This window comes from Myotis brandtii, unplaced genomic scaffold (genome assembly GCF_000412655.1).
Source record: "Myotis brandtii unplaced genomic scaffold, ASM41265v1 scaffold401, whole genome shotgun sequence".
Taxonomy (NCBI): Eukaryota; Metazoa; Chordata; class Mammalia; order Chiroptera; family Vespertilionidae; genus Myotis; species Myotis brandtii.
In genome coordinates this window covers 532,688-550,922 of record NW_005365409.1, presented here as the reverse complement: position 1 = coordinate 550,922, position 18,235 = coordinate 532,688, and the positions used below count along the sequence as shown (strand labels likewise).

Below are 18,235 nucleotides of genomic sequence, written 5' to 3'. Positions count from 1 at the left end.
ATATATATATATGAATGTTACACTAGGAAATATTGTATCAATACAAAAGAAAAGCACTAAAGCAGGGATTGAGGCACAAAAACAACATAAGATAAAGAAAACAAAAAGTCAGATAGCAGAAATAAATCCAATGATATTAATAACAGCATGAAATGTGAATGGATTAAACAATGTAATCAAAGGCAGAGACTGCCAGACTGGATAGGAAAGTGATATCCAACTATATGTTGTCTGCAGGAGACATACTTTAGATTCAAAGACACAAGTAAGGTGAAAGTAAAAGAATGGGGAAAAAATTCTCAGGCAAACTGCAAGTATATCAAAGTTGGAGCAGCTTTACTAATACCACACTAAATAGACATTAAAACAAAAAATGTTTTACTAGAGATAAAGAGGGTAATTCTATAATGGTTCTAGAGGCCTAAAGGACGATATTCGTGCAAGAGTAGGCCTTCCTTCCCCCAGCTGCCGGCACCAGCTTCCCTCTGGCACCCAGGAACCGTGCTTCTTCTGAAAGGTCGTCAGAAGGACGTCTGGTCTAATTAGCATATTGTGCTTTTATTATTATTATAGTTTAAGGTCAATCTACTAGATATGTATAATAGTTTAAGAAGCATACATACAACTAAAAACAGAGCCCCCGCCCCCCAAATACATGAAGCTAAACTGACAGAATGAAGGAAGAAAAACAACAAGATAATTCTTTAATAACCCACTTTCAATAGTGCATATAGAAACTACATGGGGAAAAAAGAGCAAGTTATAGAAAACTGGCCACAATAAGAGACATGCATAGAATCCTTCACCGAAAAACAACACAAGACACAGTCTTCTCAATAGTAGGAACATTTGGGCCCTGGTCTGGTCGCTCAGATGGTTGGAGTATTGATCTCTGCACCATTCATAGAAAGTTTGATTCCCTGGTTGGGGCACATGCCTGGGTTTCAGGTTCAATTCCTGGTTGGGGCACCTGTGAGAGGCAGGTGGATCAATGTTTCTCATATCTGTGTTTATTTCTGTCTCTCTGTCTCTTTCTCGGGCTCTGTCTCTCTCTCCTCTCTCTCTGTATCTCTTTGTCTCTTTCTCTCTCGCTCTTCCTCCCTCTCTAAAATTAATGGTAAAGGGTATCCTTGGGTGAGGGTTAAAAAAAAAGATAAGAGTTAAAATATTTTCCAGGAAAGACCATATTGTTAATAATAAAATAGGCCTCCAAAAAGTATGTACTCCAAACGCAAGGAAATTAATGAAACCAAGAACATAAGAAACAGTGGAAAATTCACAGAAGAGTTGAAATTTAACAACCAATAGATCAGAAAAAATAAAAGAATTTAGAAAATACTCTGAGGTGATTGAAAACAGACATGTGACAAACCAAAACTTTGAGACACATAAGTAATTAGAGATAAATTTATATCATTAAACATCTATATTTGAAAAGATGAACAATTTCAAGTCAATAACCTATACCTTTTATCTTAAGATATTAAAAATGGAAAGTGAAACTAAAACCAAAGAAAGGAGAAAAAAAATTTTTTTAAGTGAGACAGAAATACATAAAATAGAGATTAGAAAAACATTGACTAAATGAACAAAACCAAAATAAAAGGAATCAATATTTGGGAGAAAGGAGTAAAATCTTTATTTGTAGATGATATAATCGTTTACATAAAAATCCTATGGAATCCAATAAAAACTATTAGAATTAATAAACAAGTTCAGAAATCTTTTAGCATCCTATATAATAAAAGCCTAATATGCAAATCGACCAAATGCCGGAACTACTGGCAGAACGACGGGTCACTATGATGTGCACTGACCACCAGGGGGCAGACGCTCGACGCAGGAGCTTCCCTGAGCCTGCAGGCCGCAGGCCAGCCAAGGCGGGTGCCAGTTGTGGTCCCCCGATTGCCCTGCCGGTAGCCCCACAGATCGGCCCTTATTGTGGGCCAGGCCTACGGACCCTACCCGTGCACAAATTTTGTGCACCAGGCCTTTAGTATAAGATAATTATGTAAGAAACGATTGTATTTCTATACACTACCAAAGAATAATACTTTATGAAATAGGAAATCAATTGCTTTTACAATAGCATAAAAAATAAAGTATTTACAAATAAATTAAGCTAAAGAGAACAAAATTTGTATGCTGAAAACAGCAAAACATTGATGCAGTTATTAAAAGAAGACTTAACTATAATAAAAGATAATACCTGTTCATTGTCCAGAAGACAATATTATTAAATGGCAATGCTCCCTAAATTCAACTATAGATTTGAGACAATGCTTATCAAATTTATCTGGCTTATTTTGTAGGAAGTGACAATATGATCCTAAATTTTATATGGAACTTAAAAAGACAAAGAACAGTGAAATAAACTTGAAAACAAAGAACAATTCTGAAGTACTCACATTTCCTGATTTAAAACTTACTATAAAAGTATTGTAATAAAAAACAAGTGACTAAAAAGAAGATACATTTGACTTTATCGTAATTAAAGACAAATGACACAGTGAAGACAATGAAAACACAGCCTAGTGAATGCTAGAAAACGTGTAAATAGTATATGTGACATGAAACTTGCAGCCAAAATAAATAAATAACTTTTACAACTCAACTATAAGAAAACAAATAACCCAACAGAAAAATAGGCAAACATAGACATTTCCCCAAAGAAGATAAACAAATGGCAAATAAATACATATAAATATAATTCAACATCATTGGTGAACAGTGTAATGTAAACCAACAAGATAGTGCTTCGCCCCCAATAAGGATGATTACATTACATAGTAATAAGTATTGACAAAGTTATGGAGTAATTGGAACTTCCTTCAATGTTGGTGGGAATGTGAAATGGTGCTGTCACTTTTAAATCGATCTGGAGTCACCATATGACCTAGAAATTGTACTCCTTTATGTCCATGGTTAATGAAAACATACATACGTGCACAAACGTATTCACAAATATTCATAGCAGCATTACTCATAATGGTCAAAAATTTGAAACAACCCAAAAATTAATCAACTGCTAAATGGGTAAATAAAATAAGGTATGCCCATACAGAAATAAAAAGAAATGAAATTCTGACATATGCTGCATCCTGCATAAAATTTGAAAATATTATTCTAAATGAAACACCTCACAAAATCCACATATTGTATGATTCCATTTAGAATAAGCAAGTTCCATAGACAGTAATTGTCTGTGGTGGGGTGATGGAGAGGGGGAGATTTGAGACACAATTGGGAATGACCACTAGTAGGTACAGAGGTTCTTTCTGGAGTAACACAAATGTTCTAAAATGATTGTAGGGGTGGTTGCACATCTTTGTGAATATATTAAAAAATGTAGTACATTTTAAATAAGTTTTATGCTATGTGAATTATAACTCATTATAACTACTTAAAAACTGAGATAACACTTCACACTCATTAGAACAATTAAAATTTTTAAGTCTGAAAAAGACCAAGTGTTAGGATATGAAGCAATTGGAGCTCCCACATATATATTTTTTGGAATTATAAAATGCTACAGCAATCTTTGTGCATTCTTAAGTAGTCTCATATAGAGTTACACACTCAGTCACCATAGAAATGGGTGATTTTACTTCTTATAAATTCAACCAAGAGAAATAAAAATATATGTATCCATACAAGAGTGATATAGTACTAATGTTTATAACAACTTTACTTGTTATACACTTATGTAGAAGAAACACAAATGTCTATCAAAAAGTCAATATATAAGCTTATAAACTAATGCATTATTCACAAATTACCACAACAAATTATTGTGCTATAACAAAATGCCGCAAACTTAGGGTTCTTTTGGAAATATGTGTTGTGGGGGCCGCATGTTTGTACCAACAAAAACCTGGAGCCATTGGTACCACAGAGTGAACACAACACAGAAGCCATATGCCATGTGCCCTGCCCTGGCCCTGGCCTTTCCAGTGCTGGTCATGTCTGAAGTTCATCGTACTGAGGAAGCTCCTGAACTTCCTTTGCTGGTTGAAGAAGTGGAAGGCTACAAGAAGATTATGGAGGCTGTTTTGCTTCTTAAAAAATAACATTAGATTAAGGCCTGGAATGATATCAAAAAGGTCTATTTCTCGCAGTGAATGAGAGCTGGCAAGGGCAAGATGAAAAGTCATCCTTGCATCCAGCACAGAGGACCTCGCATCATCTATTAGGACAACAGCATCAGCTAAGATTTCAGAAACACCCCTGGAATCACTCGACTTAATGTAAGCAAACTGAACATTTTAAAACTTGCTCCCGGTGGGCATGCAGGCCATTTCTGCATTTGGACTGAATGCTTTCCACAAGCTAGAGGATCTGCATGGCACTTGGTATAAAGCTGCCTCCCTCCAGAGTGACCTCAACCTTCCCAGGCACAGGATGCTCAGTACAGACCTTAGCAGAATCCTGAAAGCCAAGATATCCAAAGAGCCCTTCCTCCATTTCCAAAACCAGCACCATTTCATTGCTGCATCCTCTGACTAGTCTTCCATAGTCACATAATTCTGCATTATTTGGGAGTTTTGCAATAAGTATTTCTAATTCAAAAATAATTAAAATGGACTTACTCTTTAATCCATAAAGTCCATTTCTAAGAAAATGTTTTCTTATGGTTGGAATCAGAGATGCATGCAACATTTATATGCAAGAATATTCATTTTATAATGTTGCATAGAGAAATTAGAAATAACAAACTATCCAAGACCAGGGGTAGAATTAGGTTGTTTGGATGTAACTATCGGTTGATATCAATCATTGAAATGCTTTTATGCTGGCAGTAGTTTATGACACAGGAAAGATGCAATATAAATTAAAATAATAACTGCATATTTACTAGGATACCATTTTTAAACACATAATATATTTCTAAACCAGAAAAACTTACAAAATTGGCAGTAGTATTTCTGAAATTATTAATGACATTTATTATTTATGCCCTTCTATATTTTACACATCTATAATAATAAAAGCATAATATGCTAATTAGACCAGACAGTTGAACGACCTTCCAGACGTCATTCTGGATGTCATTCTGGACAAAGCCACAGTGGCAGAGGCTGAGGCAGAGGCGGTTAGGGGCAATCAGGCAGGCAGGCAAGTGGTTATGGGTGATCAGGCAGGCAGGCAAGTGGTTAGGGGCGATCAAAAAGGCAGGTGAGTATGTAGGGGTGATCAGGCAGACAGGCAGAAGGGGTTAGGGGAGATCAGGAAGGCAGGCGAGTAGTTGGGGGTGACTAGGCAGGCAGGCAGAGGTGGTTAGGGGAAATGAGGCAGGCAGCCAAGCAGTGAGGGGTGAGCAGGCAGGCAGGCGAGCATTTAGGAGCGATCAGGCAAGTAGGCAGAATGGTTCGGGATGATTAGGCAGGCAGGCGAGCAGTTAGGGGTGATCAGGCAGGCAGGTGAGTGGGTAGGGGTGATCAGGCAGGCAGGCAAGTGGTTAGGGGCAATGAGGCAGGCAGGCAGGTGAGCGGTTAGGAACCAGTGGTTCAGGATTGGGAGAGGGATGTCCAACTGCCAGTTTAGGCCCGATCCCGCTGTCAGTCGGACATCCCCCAAGGGGGGTCCCGGATTGTGAAAGGGTGCAGGCTGGGCTGAGGGACCCACCCCCCGCCCCCCCATGCACCAATTTCATGCACCGGGCCTCTAGTCTAATATAAATGTGTATTACTTTTATGCAATAAAGCAAAAAGTATGTGCCTAGAACATAAAATATGCTAAATTAATAGTGGTAAAATAAAATTAAGCAAAATGTTCAAAATAATGTAAGATGACTAGATATGTGTATGTGTTTCTAGTGTATAATGGGAAATAGAGAAAAGGCTTTTAATAATAAATGAGAAGTTGCTTCATGTGAACTTGCTCGTTTTGTAGGTACAAAGTAGTCAAATATTAGCAATTTTCTATTTAAGCCTATTACACTGAAAAGATATTCTAAGAGATCTATTATGGAGAGAAATATCCATATAGAGCACTTATGGGAAGAAAACATCAATTTCTGCCCCCAAAGCAACCATTTTCAGATTTGAAGAATTTTCAGGTTTGAAGAATTAAAAGGACTTTACTAGGATATATTTTCCATGTTGATCAATTTTTTTTCAATACTTAGCTTAGACTTGGATTTCATTTTTCTATAATAGCAACAGTATATGAGGTGATAATATCCGCAGTGCAGCGCACAAAAGCCTATTTAACCCACAATGTAGCTGAAATATCGTAGTAATTTTTCCACATAAAATCGTGTTCATAATAATATTGCTATGGGGAGTTGAATGCAGAGTTTATTTCTAATGGAAACATTAGAAAACATGGCTCCCATGGGACTAGAACCCATGTTCCCTTTTTTGTGCATTCTAGTATGGATAAAACTGCTTTAAAGGCATGTGGCCCACAGGAGCGTATTTTGCTTTCAGCATTCATGGATTGCTGGCAATGCATACCATTTCTGCTTTCAGCCTGCTGCCCTGAGAAGATGGGAGGTAGGCCAGGCATCTGCCAACATGGACTGTGTCTTGTTTCAGCCCCCATGTGCCTAGTGCCTCTAGTTAGGTCATTTAAGTTGTTGTGTGACCAAATTTCCATCTCTGAGGAAAATATACCTACTAACAATGTATTCACTGGGGTTGTTAGTAAATATAATGAAATTGATTAAGTATTATTTGAATAATATGTCTTTTATAATAAAGACTCACATTAGGAAACTGATTGAACTATGTGGATCCAAAGTAAAACTGAATACTGGAAATAAAAAACAACAAAAGTTGTTCCCTACATGTGCTCTTTTGTTGTCAGGTTATATGTATGCCATTTATTTGGTGTGAGTACTTAAAAGAGGGTATGGAGGACAAAGAAGGGCAGACTAACCAGGGGGAAATACATACACAGGAACATAAGTGCACCCTACAGTGAAGGAGATAATGTGACACTTTTTAAATGTGGAATGGATACACTATTCCTCTAGTGGGAATCAGAATAATGATTGTGATTGCCAGGTATTGTTCAATGTAGTAGATTGTTAAATTAATACTGGAGAAGGAATTTTTTACTTAAGACATTATATTTATTATATACTAGAGGCCCGGTGCACAAAATTTGTGCACTGGGGGGGGGTCCCTCAGCCCAGCCTGTGCCCTCTTGCAGCCCAGGAGCCCTCAGGGGATGTCCGACTGAAGGCTTAGGCCTGTTCCCCGCTGCACTCACCAGCCATGAGCCCGGCTTCTGGCTGAGTGGTGCTCCCCCTGTGGGAGCGCACTGACCACCGGGAGACAGCTCTTACATTGAGTGGGGTCAGGCTGAAACCAGCTCTCCAACATACCCCGAGGGGTTCCAGATTGTGAAAGGGTGCAGGCCAGGCCGAGGGACCCCACTGGTGCATGATCGGTGTCCAGCCCATCTCCCTCAGTTCAGATCAGCCAGACCCCAGTAGCAAGCTAACCTACCGGTTGGAGTGTCTGCCCCCTAATGGTCAGTGCACGTTATAGCGACTGGTTGACCAATTGACTGTCTGCCCCTGGTGGTCAGTGCACATCATAGCAAACAGTTGAGCAACCTTAGTATATCATTAGCATATTATGTTTTGATTGGTTGAATGGATGACCGGACAACCAGACACTTAGCATATTAGGTTTTTATTATATAGGATTACATTATAAATACATGACATGTAATATATATTATTTATTGTAAATATTTAATTTCTTTTTATAGTAAAGCAAAAATAAAACAAGGGAAGTTTAATTGTAGTGACAGAATACATCCCATAGTATGAGAATGCTATACATCTTACTCTACAGATTATTTATTATGAATTAGACACACCCTCATTAATGTACCTCTGATATAGAAAAATTCTAGTAGTTAATTTCTAATGTCTCTTTTATTTTTGTATGTGAAAGCCATGAGCCAAATGTGGTTAAGGGAAATATATGTTTCTTTTTTATTTTTTCACCAATATTTTTCAATTTCTTTTCTATTTGATCTACAAGGCATTTTAATCCACTTGGTTCTATTTAGATGGTTATCTTTGTTATCAAAAGACAATATAGGATATTGGTTAAGGGCCTGCCTCTAACACTAGCCTTCTTGGTTTTAAATGCCAGCCCTGTCATCACTACTTGTGTGACCTTGAGCAAGATGCCTCATCTCTCAGAGGCTCAGATTCTTCATCTGTATTATTGGAAATGGAATAGGATTGATGAGAGTATTAAATGAGTTCATGCACTTTGTACAGCTCTTGGAACATTTTATTCCTTGAAAGATGTCAATTTTTTTTTTTTTGTCTTTTGCTAGGTACTCTGCATGTTGTCCTTATGTTTGGTTCCACTAGTTTTGGGCAGGCATAATAATAATGTTAATGTTGAAATAACAGAAAGCAATGTTTATTGAACAATTATGATGTAACATGCATTGTACTAATTGCTTTAAATAAAATGCCCACTGATGCTCACAGTAGCTGTGCAAAGTAGTTTAAGGAACTTGTAAAAATCATGTAGCTAAGAAAAAGGTGTTAAAATTTGATTAAATCCATGCATAATACTTACTTAAACAGATGTCTAAATAATGTCCTTATTACCCACTCTCATGTATGTTACATTCCAAATAAGCCTGACCACAGGCAGAGAATCCTATATAATAAAAGCATAGTATGCAAATTGTCCCCTTGACCGGGTGTTGTCCGGGAATTCGACCAGTCGGGCAGGCCAGCCGGGGGAAGGGAGGGAAGCCCTGGCCAGCAGCCAGCAGCCACTATGGACCCTACCAGGGCCAGAATTTTGTGCACTGGGCCTCTAGTCCATTGATAACTTTCCTTATCCTGGGTCTGGACCATAAGGTCCTATGATGCTCTTTCTATCTCACTGAGAAATATTTAGGCTGTAAGTAATTTATGAAAGCAACTTTACAGCTCCAGATTTTGTTCAAGTGCACAAACACTTCTTAAAGCTTTCTGACAAATGGCAAGGATAAGATTTTTAACTATATGATAGAATGGAGAATTAACAGAAAATTCTAAATGACTGACTTACCACAATTTAAGGGCATAATATCAAATTAAAACTAGGTGAGTGCATTGTTTAAGGGAGAGACCACTTTACACAAAGTTAAGGTTGAAACTTGGTTATAGCACAGTATTATTTGGCCTACAAAAGATGTGTATGTGGGTATGTGTATGTGTGTGTACCTGCACTTGTACATGCATGAGCATTTTATTTTATGCCAATGAGGTCAGGCAAGACATGCACTGTCTAGATCTAAGAGTTTACTTTTCCTTTCCCTCTTTGTAATGAACCAATACGTGGCTAGACTAATTGGCACTTTTATATTACCTTTGAGGCATTTTCAGGCCTTTGAGTTCTAATCCCTACATTTAATTAAAAAATCATTACAAATATGGAACTAAATATTTTCTGTATTGTGGGAGCCTTTTATCTTAGGACTACTTGATCACTTTCGTACACATTCCTTTCCCCCTCCAATTCCAAGTAAGATGTGAGATAGCTATTTGGGATATTTAATTTGTTTAGCCTCCAAAGTTTTTTACTTGATTAGGTTAGATATAAAGGGGAAATCTGAGACACATAAATGAGGCAGAGAATCTGAAAAGCCATCCCATTTTCTATCTGGATCAACACTTTTAAGGAACTTGATGGCATGCCTCTTAATTAGGGGTATAAATGTGTGTGTGTGTGTGTGTGTGTGTGTGTGTGTGTGTGTGTGTAATAAAGTGTGAGCATATGGGTATTGACAAGATGTTTTTGGAGCACACATCTGCCAATTAGATATAGATTTATTTGTGTTGTTTCTGAGACTAAAATATTCATATATACTTCCCTTTTGCTTTTGTGAGGACTTATAACAAAATGGACACGTGGATGTTAAATATCAAGATCAGAAAAAAAAACAGACAAAATAGATTAATATTTAATCGGAAGGGCATTTGCTAGGAACCATAATTTGTGTTGTAACATGAAGTTTTCCATTAAATCCTGTTGCATCTTCGCTTACGAGTAATTCTATGGAAAATATCCCTGAAGGGATTTTCTAAGGGGAATGGGTGATGGGAGGAGGTGCCAGTACAGAACAGGAAAGATTGTGATGAGAGGTAAATTCTTTAAATGTCACTCCCCTGAGTTCCACAGGTATCAGAAGTTAGCTTTCACCTTAATCACTCATCCCATTTTATTAACATAACTAGAGGCCGGGTGCACGGATCCATGCACCAGTGGGGTCCTTCGACTTGGCCAGCGGGGATCAGTGGACCTCCGTGCCACTGCCCGGCCTTACCCACCAGCTCGTTGGGCTCCAGCCCGCTGCTCCTGTCTGTCCTGCACAGCACGAAGTAGTGTGCCAAGCAGAAGGCGGGCGGGGAGGAACCTGAGCCTGGGCTGGGCGCTGCACCACTCCCGATCATCCAGGCCCCGCTGCACCTGCCACTGCCACGGCTCAGGCGCGCAGGGGGAGTGTCCATGGGAGAGGCTTGCTCTGCCACAGCTTTGTTAGCCAGGCTTGCTCTGCCGCAGCTGCGCTGGCCAGCCATCAGCCCCTCCTCTTGAGCCTGTAGGTCAGCTGAGTGGGTTCTCCTTCTGTGGGATCACACTGACTATCAGGGGGCAGCTCCTGTGTTGAGCATCTGCTCCCTGGTGGTCAGTGTGCATCATAACTACCGGCCGGTCGTCTGGTGTCCAGTCGTCAGGTCGCTTAGGCTTTTATATAAATAGATGTAAATCACTTACTTACTAGTTGTGTCTTTCATCTTTCATTCGCTTATTGGTTACCTATTTGAAAATATTTATTGCCTACTATATTTCAAGCACTAAGGAGAGAGGTATACAATATACAGACCCAATCTGTGGTGGATACTGTCTATGCCTGGTCCATGATGATGAGGCATTATTACTAGGTGCTTTGTGTGACTTTCCCCTGCCCTTCTGCATCTGTGCTGAAGACCACCTGTGCCACTGTAGGAGCCAGCTACCCTCCCCAAGCAGGCAGAAAGTGGTGAGAGATCAACAGCCCTTGGGAGCAATCTTTACCAAGTACTCTCTGGAGTTACTATATAAATACTTCTGTTCACTTTTCTTGTTAGTAGGATAATATTGAAGAACTTATGCTGTCAAATGTCTCAGTTTCCCTATGGGATTAGGCTAAAGCTGGCCACTGTCTAATAATACACCTTTTATCAGCTCTTATCTCTTCCCCGTATTGCATTTCCTCTCCTCGTCTGTATTGGTGTAATTTGGATGTCCCACAACAACTGCTCATTTGAATCCTAATCTCAGGTCAGCTTTTGGGAGGACCAAATTATGACACAGTACCTGTGGTCATGTAATTTATACTCTACTACCGTGTAACTCAAAATAAGGTCAGATGTTATCTGCATTTTAAAGTAATCTATATGCTTGCAAAAGCACAGTATTCTAGACACATTGAACCCAAATCTCTGAAGGAGGAGTTTAGTAATTTGGACTTTTAACCTGCTTTCTAGTTGATTCCTATGCTCCCTCAAGTTTGAGAACCATTGGTCTAATGAACAGCTCAGTGTTTGCAAGTCTTCTTGCCTTAACTTGCAAAGATATTGAGTCATAATGATTTAATATATCTTTGTCAAATATTTAATATTTTAGGAATAAAATATGTTTAATAAAAGTAAAATTTTTAAGAAAAATAATTACTTTTATTTTTGTATTTAAAACATCAAAATGCATTTGAAAAACAGGGGTATCTTTAAATTTCAAATTGTTTGGATTATCAAACTAGAATGAAGGTTTAAGCAAAATTTGCATACACTATATAGAGATACAAATAAATACTGTTGTCAGATTTTTGCTTTGATGAGTGTATTTTGTGTTTTAATTAAGAGCATATTTTAGCATTTATTGATTTGCTTATTCACCCTTTAATCATTCAAAAACTATGTACTTAATAACATAATCAAGTACTAAATTAAAATATAGCGATGCAGAAGTGAAAAAGCAAGACATGGCTACCACTTTCAAACAGAGTAATTCTATGAGATCTAGGACATTCTTATTAAAATATAAACTTGAAATAAATTTCAAAAATAAGTATTTGCCCTAAATATCTAATGAGAAGAAAATATATTATTACTGATTAATATTTGTGGTTTCCTATTCTTAAAAAAAAAAGCTCTTCACAACTTTCAGTACACCTTTTGTCATTTCCTAGGAACTGTGGTTAGTAAGAGGGATATATTTACTTCTTGTTCAGAAAAAATGGCATAGTGTGTAGGAAGATGTGAATTTTTCCACCTGTATGTACCTAAAAATTCTTCAACTGAAAATTTATTTTATTGTTGTTGTTTTTTTCATCTTACACATAGCACAGGCAACTTGGAAAATGCTATTATTTCTAATGACTTCAAAATACATCCTTTTAATCAATAAGATTAGAAAGCTTATTTATCTCTTAGGCATATAAGTCCTCATCTATGTCCAGCTTTTCAAGAGGTCAGCCCTACATACATATGACAAATAGTCTGTCAAAATACAGAAACCATATTTGCATTCTAGGTTTAGACCTGCCAGCGAACCTACTGTTATACTTGCATCTCAAATATTGACATTTTGGAATTTCATTTCTGGAAATTTTAAAGACATTTGTTAGTGTTTAACAGCACTGCCTGAAACAAAACAGTAAAAAGTAACAATGATATTTTGTACAATATGGTTATTCATTTAACAGCCCATTTCAATAGGCTCAAATGCTCATTTGAAATACTATAATCATCTATGTATTGTATTGTGTGTTCACCACCCCAAGTTAAATCTCCTTCCATCACCATTTATCTCTCCTTTACACTCTTCTACCTCCTCCCCATCCTCCTTCCCTCTGGTAATTACCACACTGTTGTCTGTGTCTATGACTTCTTTGTTTGTTTGTTTTTTTGCTCAATCCCTTCATCTTACCCACCTCAGCCCTCTAAACTCCCTCCCTTCTGACAGCTGTCAGTCTGTTCTCTATGTCTATGAGTCGGTTTCTATTTTATTTGTTAGTTTACTTTGTTTATTAGATTCCACATATAAATGAAATCATATGGTACTTGTCTTTCTCTGACTGGCTTATTTCACTTAGCATAATACTCTTCAGGTCCATCCATGCTGTTTGTTGCAAAAGATAAGATTTCCTTCTTTTTTGTGGCTGAGTAGTATTCCATTATGTAAATGTACCACAGCTTTTTTATCCACTTACTTGGCCCACCAATAAATTCAATAATAAATATATAAATAAATAGATAGATAGATAGATAGATAGATAGATAGATATTTCAGTACTATCAAAGTGATGTTCAGTCATAAGTTCACACGAGAACCACTTTGCAAATGTGATGACAAACTGTTCTGTAAAAGAAAATTTTTACCTATCCTCACAAGCCTTGGCTTTCCAGTTTGTGCTGCCTCCACTGATTAGTCTGATGAAACAGTGTTACACAATATATAATAAAATGTGTATGTAATGAAAATTATTATTTGACTTTAAATAAAATGCTGTCATGACCATTCCTTCTGTATCACATTTTTTTTCTCGTCTCAAACATGTGCTCATGTGAGTTTTTCATTAGTAAGTCATTTTCCCGACCCCACCTCAAATATCTTGTCTGTATTCCTGTGTTCCAAAATGTGTTTCTGCCAGCTTGATTATTATTTCTGTGCCTGTTTTGCTCTCACATTTTTTTCTGCTACCTCTGGTTAATATTGCCCTTTTTTTCTGAAAATAATATGCAGGTTTTCACAATTGTTCCCTGTTTTCTGATCACTTCATATAAGCAACAACATTTATCATTATTCAAGATGATGGTATATTCTACTAGGTATCAAGGAAAAGACAATTTCACACAAAAAAACACCTGCCACTGAAGTTGAAGATGAGGAAAAATGTTGGCAGTCTTAACATTTTCTGCATCACCAGATTTTCATCTCACCATATTGTAGACAAAATGTGGAAAATGATTTTATTGATTAAGTTTATTCTCTACCTCAGTGGTATGCAATATACATTATGCATGCTATAGAAAATCTGCTATTGAAGGAAGAAGGAAGTGTTGCACCTTAGAGTTTTACAGAGGTTAGAGTTACACAGATATCAGAAGCTCAGAGGTAAATTCTTAAAGAAAGGGGATCCACATTATGATCAGGGAAGAGCAACCTTACTGCAATTATATGAAGAAAGGAAGAATACATATTGTAAGGGCAAAGAGAGTCAGAAAGATTTTAAAGTATTTAAAGTGAACTACCCCATATAAACAAATAATGCATGAATACACAGATGTATTCTAGAGGTGACCTCTGTGGTTGACAGTGTTATCAAAACATGTGTGGACTGGAAAAGGATGGACATAAAATAAAATGTCAGTGATTTCTTTATGTCTTTTTCTTCTTTAATCTTGTACCCGTGTGGATGAGATAGGACTAGCAAAATTTTTATATACATACTACTTTCAGTTTCAAAATTATTTTTCTTATTGTCAGCCTAACCAAAGTACTTATGGAATGATCAATTTGTTTCATGATGCTAAAGGAAGAAATATTTACATTTTGGTAACTATTAATAAGACAGTTAATAGGGTGGAACAGGTCAGGATGGTGCTGGCAGTGGCATATCAAGAACAGAAGAAACATGAATTTCAGGGGAACAACTTTAGGGCACATGGTCCATGTGCCTCTCCTCATGAGGACATTCTCCTTCCAGTGATAACTCAGAGGTTTGAGGTTTTATTTTATGAATGAAGACCAACTTCTGGTAATTTTGGCAAATTAAATATATATTACTTCTGTTTGCTCCCCACATCACAGTAAAGTGTCAGAAAATGATGCAAGTTAATATATACATCCATAAGTTCAAACATGGAAAAAGACACACAGTAATAAATAGTGAAAAGTGGAAAACAGAAGAACATAAGATAACTCATTAGCACCAGAACAGGAGACATTCTAACGCATCAGAGGGAGAGCTCAGCGAAAGCATGTATCACTCACAGAACCACAAAAGTTGGAGGCACTTTTGAGAGTAGGGTGCTTATCAGGCCGATGAAAGGAGAATTGTTTGGAAATCCTTCTAAAGAACAATCACTGCATTTAATTAAAGGCTAATTGTATGAAGAGGTGGAGCCACGGTTGAGACCTGGCTCTGGACCTGCGGGCACCAGCATAGATGAGGATGGAGATACTCAGAGGAAAGCCAGGGATCTGGGAAAGCCCATATAGAGATTAGTAAAACCACTCCTCCCACTCAGCTCTGAGAACACTGGCTGCTGGGCGTGTAGCCTACAGGCAGGATACTAAATAATTTCCCTCCAGGGAAACTGAGAGATGAAGAGACTTTGATAGTTGTAGTTCCCCCAAGAAACACTTTAGCCTGATCACCATACAAAGAAGCCTGGCAGTCAACTTACATAAAAACGAGAAAAGGTTGTGTATTTCTAAATCAAGAAAGGGCTAAAAACACGAGAGAGAAAATTTTGAAAATGAGGATATCTTAAGAAAAGTTAACAATCAAAGCATTGAAAAATAAAGTTAGCAAAACCTCCCAGAATATAAATGGAAAATAACTGAGAAAAAAATGACATTGGATGATTCACATAAAATATCCAACATCCAAACAACTGAAAGGTTTAACAGTGAAAAATATAAAGGGATACTAGAGAAAAGAAGAAAAGAAGCTAGAATTCTATGTCAATTATTCATTGTGTGTGTTGTTAGAGTAGTAATATTGGGTGGTTGTTTAACATAGGGGTTAAGACATGGGCTCAAAAGCCCAACTTTAGGCATTTTTATGTTGACCCAGCAACTGTCTCCATGACTTAGGGTTTAAATTTAAATTTCTTAAATTTACCTTTGTCCCAAGAAATACGGATCAGCTATCTTACAGGGCTGCTTTGAGGACTAAATATGTAAATAGTATAAAATGCAAAGAGTAGTCTCTGGCATCTAGGAAGTTTTTAGTAAGTGTTAGCTACATTGTTATTTTGTTTATAGGCCTCCAAGCCCTCAAAAATTTCCTTGTTTTCAATGACCCAATATAATACATGATCTATTATAATTAAAACCATAAATAAAGAATAAGGAAAAAATTCCCAGCTTCAGTGGCTCAGTGGTTGAGCCTTGATCTATGAACCAAAAGGTCATAGTTTGATTCCCAGTCAGGGCATATGCCTGGGTTGCAGGTTTGATCCCCAGTAGGGGACATGCAGAAGCAACCAGTCGGTGATTCTCTCTCATCATTGATGTTTCCATATCTCTCTCTCCTTTCCTCTCTGAAATCAATTAAAAATATTTAAAAGAATAGAATAAGGGAAAAAATGGAAATCAGGGAATAGAGATCCCATTCAGGAAGGAGTTGATGGGAACCACTATGATAAGGTTGAATAGAGAGTCCAAGGGGACAAAATAACAATTATCCTGAAAGATTAAAACACAGACTTTAGAATGAGAAAGAAAAAGAGAGAGCTTTAAGAAGTACTTACCTAAGAAAAAGAAATGTGATGTGTGAATATAATCTTCTTTCTGGAGAGTTTTGGGTTGAATTAATAACAAGCAACACTTACCCACATACAGACAAATAATTTATTAAGTTCAGTTAAAACAAACACTTGTATGAAAAGAAAGTAGATTAGAAATGTAAAATATAACCTTAGTCATGAATATAATGTATGTAATTGTAACATGTGGGCATTAAATATTGCTCTAGTAAAGTATTTGAGTAATTTTATCGTGATCACTGTGTTTGTGTTTGTGTGTTCACTTGGCGTGGTTGTAGTGGTGTGGTGGGTAGTTGGAAAAAAGAAATTCCCATTTTTCATGGTAGAAATTCAGTGGATAACAACTGAAACTGAAATATTAATATATGGAGAATAAGTAATTTATTGATAGATGTGGGTGTAAATTCCTAAAGACATTGAAGATGTTGGTATTGGTATCAGAAATATGGGGTGGGAAGGTTTGAGGCAGGGATACTGTTGTTATCAGAGAAAAGCATGGGTGGTCTTTCTCCATTGCTGGTGGGAGGGGGGTTCTTGGAGTATCGCTGAAGTAAAGGCCCCACAGGAGGGTGAGATATGGTAGAAAGCTTTATTTCTGTGGAAGTGCATCCCTTCTGTGAAACTAGAAGCAGAGTCAGAATCCAAAGTTTCCATTCCATTTTGGAATAAATGTAAAATATAACCTTAGTCATGAATATAATGTATGTAATTGTAACATGTGGGCATTAAATATTGCTCTAGTAAAGTATTTGAGTAATTTTATCGTGATCACTGTGTTTGTGTTTGTGTGTTCACTTGGCGTGGTTGTAGTGGTGTGGTGGGTAGTTGGAAAAAAGAAATTCCCATTTTTCATGGTAGAAATTCAGTGGATAACAACTGAAACTGAAATATTATATGGAGAATAAGTAGTTTAATGATAGATGTGGATGTAAATTCCTAAAGAAATTGAAGATGTTGGTATTGGTATCAGAAATATGGGGTGGGAAGGTTTGAGGCAGGGATACTGTTGTTATCAGAGAAAAGCATGGGTGGTCTTTCTCCATTGCTGGTGGGAGGGGGGTTCTTGGAGTATCACTGAAGTAAAGGCCCCCACAGGAGGGTGAGATATGGTAGAAAGCTTTATTTCTGTGGAAGTGCATCCCTTCTGTGAAACTAGAAGCAGAGTCAGAATTCAAAGTTTCCATTCCATTTTGGAATTGGGTCTGGTTTAGCATTAGGCTAGTTGCAGTTCATTAGTGGTCCAGGTGGGCAATTGCAAGAGGGCAGGAGCGTGAGAGTCCCGCAGGCTGGGAGTCAATGGTAACATGCCAAGAGACTAGAGAGCGAACTTCTTTGCTTAGGAGATAAAATATGACCTGTTTCCAGGTGTGACTGACAGACAAGTACTTTCCCTATTTCACCCAGACTTTACTGGGCATGCTTCTATCTTCCCACTTCCAGTCCCTCCCCCCAGCAATCTGCAGGGAGCAGACCAGAGGCTTCCCGGAGAGTGTTAAACTGCAACTTTCTAGCAAAGATGCACAAATGAATGCCTAAATCTGTCCTTCCCTTTGCTCCTTTCCTGTTATTTATAGCTAGGTTAATTACAACGCTATCACTGCTACATTTGGTTGTAAGCCTGATGGGTTATTTGATATTTTATTTTTTTTTAAATATATTTTATTGATTTTTTACAGAGAGGAAGGGAGAGGGATAGAGAGTTAGAAATATCGATGAGAGAGAAGC

At 37.5% G+C, this 18,235-nt stretch overlaps 1 pseudogene; it reads left to right on the top strand.

Moving 5' to 3' along the window:
- Positions 1 to 4,506, top strand: part of LOC102259612 — a 5,970-nt pseudogene extending 1,464 nt beyond the window's left edge.
- Positions 4,507 to 18,235: the final 13,729 nt, after the last annotated feature.